Source organism: Adiantum capillus-veneris, chromosome 5 (assembly GCF_014529385.1).
Source record: "Adiantum capillus-veneris isolate H3 chromosome 5, ASM1452938v2, whole genome shotgun sequence".
Lineage (NCBI taxonomy): Eukaryota > Viridiplantae > Streptophyta > Polypodiopsida > Polypodiales > Pteridaceae > Adiantum > Adiantum capillus-veneris.
The window spans coordinates 159,946,948-159,953,228 of NC_140935.1; positions in this window are offsets into that span (position 1 = coordinate 159,946,948).

The window sequence follows — 6,281 nt, forward strand, 5'->3', positions numbered from 1 at the left end:
CTACCTTCTGACTATGATGGATATGTCGAGTTTGAGCTCCCCGCTCCTGGAGACTCATCTTGAATGGCAGTTATGGAACATCGGCATGAGTCATTTGTGGACAGAGTATGTCACTTGTAGTTCAGATTCATTTACAGGTGCTGTCAGATTTAGCAGGTGTTCTGGCCATCTGAGATGTAAATGTTGACTGCCCATACTACATTGGGCTCAGGATATGTAATGAAGTTCACTGGACAGGTCGATTATTAAAATCTCCACCATGTGGGCTAGTATCTCCAGGATATGGAGCTTTAAGTTGTATGCATTGCTCTCAGGCGCCAGAATGTGTCGCCATTTGTCCTGCTATTATCTACTACTGTTTGCCAAGAGATAAATTATATGCCACCAGATGTGTTCTTTATTTGGGGGAACACAAACATCCTTGTCGAGAAGGAAAATGTAGAGTATCAGAGGTTGAAATTGATGCACTATTGAAGAACATGCTACTCTAGAACCATTCATAACTCCAAAGCAGTTGGAGTGCATTATTTTTGAAAAATTAGTTGTTCAAGTTGAGCCTATCTTAAATGACATAGGTGATGATGAATTTGCCGCCTTTTTGGATACAATCACCCCACTAGCAAATAAACGAAGAATTGAAAGAACATTAGAGATTGCAAAGAAAGCAAAGAACATTTCTGCTAAAGTCTTGGAGGCTGTTCTTGACCTTAAGAGTAAAAGTAGATATCCTTACATACAAAGTGTTCTTTTTCCAGGACAACTTGGGAGAGATCAACAGCCACATGTTTTCAAGATGTCTGTGAAAGGTCCTGGTAGTGGGGTTGAATTAGTTAATAGAATGAGGCCAGGTGGGAACCTTGAAAGTATGTGGATCCATTTTGATCATGTTCATCGTGTTAATGGATGGCCAACCATGTTTGCCCATGTCTATGATCCATTTGTGCGAGAGTTAATAACCATTGCTACTTGTGAGTTTACTGTTGAGAACCAGTTTGCTCAAATTGAATTTTGGAAAATGCTTAATAAAGTTGTCGAGGATGCAGGCTTTGAAAAGCCAGAGTTTATAGGCTTTATGGCAGATGAAGCTAATGATAATTGGATTGCAGTTCGCACAGTTTATTTTGGAGGTGCCAAAAATGTCACACCTGGTAAAGAAAGATCATGTGCTTTTCATTGGGAGCAGTCCATGATACGACACACAACCAAGTGTATTTTCCCTTCGTCTCAAGAAGAGCACAAAATCTTATGCCACAAGTGGAGGTGTGCTCCTTCAGAGAATCAAGATGACATTTGCAAGGGGGAGCTACGTTGCTTTTGGAACATTGTTCATGCTATTCATGATGAGATTCCCTGTTTAGAAACATGGTTGGCTTGGTGGGATGTAAGAGTGTTGCATTGGGGGGGCAGATTTGTGTCCCAAGATGAATCTGGTATTTTTATCCCTAATACAAATCTATCAGAGACAAAGCATGCAAGCATGCGAGCTTCTATTGGCTATAAGGAAAATCTCAACTTGTATGAGGCAGCTGGTGTGGACATGTCAATGGCAGTACTACAAAGTGTGAAATATAATGCCTATCTTAAAGGTGTTTGTACATTTGTTGGACTAGGCTTAGAAAACATTGCAGAGTGCTTTAAGTATCGTACTTCTGGTGCTTCAATTGCAAAAAAACTAGTTGATTATGCTAATGTTTCTATGGAGGAAATGGGTTTCGATAGTCTTGAAATGAATAGAATTCCCATAAGAGAGAAGAGCAATAGAAAAAAAGACCAATCTTTGTTGGCGCAGAAGTACAACTTGATGAGGACAGCCATAGGCCTGAATTTGTCACAAACTGTTGACATTGGTAGTTCTCGACAGCGAAGAGATGAAGCTCGTGATGTAATCAATGTTTGGCCTGAGATGAGAATAGCCAAGAGTATGTGGGAAATAAGACTTACAGAGCCAGGGTCCAAGGTCACATGCTTTGGAGTTGTTGGCGATCAGAGAAATCGATGCGGCCGGTTTATAAATGAGAATTCTTTTGGTGTAAAGAATGGAGTTCCAGCACCTTGCTTTTGGGGACGTCGGCAATATCCCAGTGCAAACTCAAACCCAAGTGGATTTAGAGAGGGATTTATTTGGTTTTGCAATACCAATAACATGCATACATGGAGAGTCCATGAGATGGTTGTGGGACCTCTTGGACCAGCGCCCAGAGTATGGCTCCTGGCAGAGGGAACATCATTGAATTTGTCAGAAGCAAAGCATCTACAAGTTGGTGGATTTGTGCTTCATGACACATCAGAGGGTTTGAAAACTGGCAAGGACACTCATGCTCCAAGCGGAAGACCTAGTGATTTTCGCCCAAAATATCATGAGGGCAAGGTTGTTAAGTGGAGATCTAAATTGACCAAAGAGTTCCAATGCAGGATTGACTTGGGAAGGACTATGTCAGCAGAAATGGTAAAAGAAGCAATCATTGTATGCAATGAGTCACATATATTCTACGTTAATTCGGAGGGGTCATTGGCAAAAGGGGTAACTTACTCAGTCACACTGTTTGATTTTCCATAGTGCACATGCGAGGATTTTTAGAAGCAAGAAAGTAAGAAGCTTGGATATATACCATGCAAGCATTTATATTATGTGTTTCTTCAAGTGCTTGGGTTAGATGAAAGAGCCCATGAGTTTATCCACCAAGCAGCTTTGATGAAAGTGGAACTCTTTCAGGCTTTGGGAGGTGTGCGATTAAATATCCAACGCTAGAATATCATAAATGTGTTGCAATTTTGATGTTGATGAATGCAAGCTTCAATTTATTAGATAAAACGGCCATGAGTTTATCAACCTGGCAGCTTTGTCCAAAGTGGAAGTCGTTCAGGCTTTGGGGGCTCGCGAGTAAATATCTAATGCGAGAGAATCTTCAAAGTGCTGCAATTTTGATGTTGATCAATGCAAGATATTCTATGATAGTTTTTAAAGTTCTTTACTTTTGTCAAGGTGTCAAATAAACAAAACATAGTGTGAACTTTTTCATAATTCTTTTTTTGTGTTAGTGCGCTATAATTACCATTGATTTGGAGTGGTTCGTCAATTTTTGTGTTTTCAGGTGATCAAATTCGTGAATGCGCTCAACATTGCCTAAGTCAACTCATTTAATATTATAATAGTAGAATGAAGTAAAACTTAATGTGAGCTTTTTCATAAATTTTTTTTTGTCTGCAGGCCCTGTAATTAGTAGTGATTTCAAGTGCTTCCTCAATTTTTGTGTTTTTAGGTGATCAAATGCATGAATGCACTCAACATTGCCTAAGTCAACTCATTTAATATCATAATAATTTAATGTAGTTTGAATTAAAACTTAGTGTGAGCTTTTTCATAAAATATTTTTTTTGTTTGCGGGCCCTGTAGTTAGTAGTGCGTCCTCAATTTTTGTGTTTTTAGATGATTAGATGCATGAATGCACTCAACATTGCCTAAAGTAAACTCATTTAATATCATAATAGTTTAATGTAGTTTGAATTAATTACAAATTTTTTTTTGTATGAGGTCGCTCAAAAAAGTGTTTGCTCAGAGATATTTGCTCGGATTTTGGGATCCCTCTAAATGATCATGATTATTTACATACGTCCCAAATTTGAGATTTTTTTGCACAACTGAGTATACCACAAGGTCAAGCATATGAAGTAGACTACTCATATTATTTGGATCACAAAAGTGAGACTTAAGCCAATGAAAATTGAGTCTGCGGACACTAAACAGTTGATAACTTGGACAAATCTTGTTCAAATTCAGTGAAACTTGTCCAGAGACTACAACAAGGTGTCTACATGGCAAACTAAGCCTAAAAAGTGTAAAATTTGAGAATAGTAAATAATCATATTATTTACAAGATTTTGAACTTTTGAGCTTGTACATTGTTAGAACAACATAATACAAGGTCACCGGTCAAGTTTGGGTTCCATCGGATCCAACTCAATTTCCAGGTTTCAAAATAGTCCTTTAGCTCTTTGCAAGGGTAGAATTTGGAAATCTCATTTGCTGACTCACTTAGCTCAGATTGAAGTGATATACATAGACCAAATCACAATAGTTAGCAAAAATTGCACAGTCTTTGAAAGAAATAGATAACTTGGTTAAAACGGACACAGAAACTAGGTTGCAGGCAAGGAATTGGGAGCTTGACAAGAGTTGAATTCGAGTCAAGTGGAAAAATGGATAATGGTATGTACTCTATCCAGGGCTTAACAAATCTATATGAACCTTAGATCTGGTCGTATACTAGCAAATCAAGGCGTACTTGGAGAGACCGCTAGTAGGGTATCCACCAAAGAGAGTGTGAATCAAGGTGATCAACTGGGCACTGTCTTTGAGGAAGTCCCGGACACTTATTCCGACTCAACATCTGAAACGTCTTCCTATTTGACTCAGTCAGGAACCGAAACAACAGTGCGATATTAACATATACTCACCTTTTATAAGAGTAACATCCATGGAGCTCAGGTTTACCTGGATCCTAATGAAGAGTATGCCATTCACATTGATGACCATGACATAAATTTTGAAGAGGAAATCAGAGCAAACAAACAAGGAAAAATGTATATGGATAAAAACCAGACTGAGTATGTAAAAATTGAAAATCCTGATGTGATAGACAAATGGGGGTTAGAAGTGAATACAATAATTCTGGATATGGAAGCAAAAGAAGGTCCACCGATTTTAGAATTTGATGGATACGATCAAGTTGATATGAAACCTTTGAAACGGCTTAGCACTGATAATCCTAGGATTGGAGTCTATTGTTGGGAGGATAGAAACACCAAGGATCTTTTATGGACCTCTCATGACAAACCAGGGTAGTTAACACCCATGAAGATCATCTATATCTTCAAGATCAAGGAAAAGGGTTCAACAAATCTACCATCTTATTGCTATAACAATAACTTTGTTATGATGAGTCTTGAGGAGGTAGAACAGACCAGATACCAAGGGTACTCTATAAGAGATTGGATATTGGGCAAGGACCTGATCCTTTTCCAAGAGAGGAACTCCGTGAGATATCTTTTGGGAGCAATTTAAAAAACCCAAACCTACCTTATCACCAAAAAACCCGAGTGACATTAGAGCCAGTGTAGGGATACATGAGTCACTATTTCCAATAGATTGGTTGGAAGGACTCGAGACATGACCAACTGCAAGAAGAGTTGGAGCTGAGCCAAACAAACGTGTCAAGCTAGATCATTTAAAAAAAAATGGGTCAAAACATATAGTGGATCTGGGGATCCATATGACCACTTAGCTAGCTTCAAGCAATTGCTCATCCACCTCTAAGGTGATCTTCTCCTTCAGTGCATCTTCTTCATTTTTTGACAGCTGGACCATTGGCACTGTATCTTCGTCTGTGATGTGGACTTGAAAATCTTCAGCACCACTCGGCTTTGCTGTGGACTGCGTCTCAAACTCAGCAAACAAGACCGAGGGTATGTCTATTTGTGGTAGCTCTGAAGTGCCTGCCTCTTTCTACGTGTCTGGCTTTCTATCTTTGAGGAGCTGATTTATCCGCTTGAGCTCTGCTATCTCCTTTAGGAGCTCCTCCTCTCTTGGAACCTGCATCAGTGCCAGGTCTCTGCGCTGTGACTTTTTGAGTTTTAATTCTAGTTCTAAATCCTTGTTTTTCTTTTCAAGTGCCTTGTACACTTCATCAGTTCCCTTGATCGAGGCCACGATTGGGTTTTCTCTGATTTGGCGTAAGAAAATGACCTGATCATTGATTCTCTATTCACAATATTGCAGGGAAGCATTGGCAACATCTAATTGCACTTGAATTTTCTGAGTTGACAGAGAGGTTGTAAGAAGTTCATTTGTAACTTCTGTCAGTTGTTCATCTTTTACCTTGCAGGCATCAGATAATTTGGTTAGGAGGTCACCTAACTCCTCCATTTCTTTTTGTTGTTTATCCTTGGCTATCTGATGCTGTTCCGCTTCTGCCTTTAGATGTTGCACTTGCCTTTGGAGATCAGTGATGATAATCATCCTGTCTTTGAGCTCTCCTTAAAGAGCGTCGATCACCATTTCTAATTCCTTGCCCTTTGTGCTGCGGTTCAAAGCTGCAGAACGGAGTCTCTCGGTCATTTCCTGCATCTGGCGTGCATATTCATTGACTTGTATTATAATTTCATCATTGGACTGCCACTCCTCCTGTCTTGCCAGTTGGGATGTGCCTGCAACCTCATGTGTTGCTTCTTGCTGCGTCGTAATTGCTGGTGGTTCTGTAGAGGTAGATGGTTGTTCTTCTTCT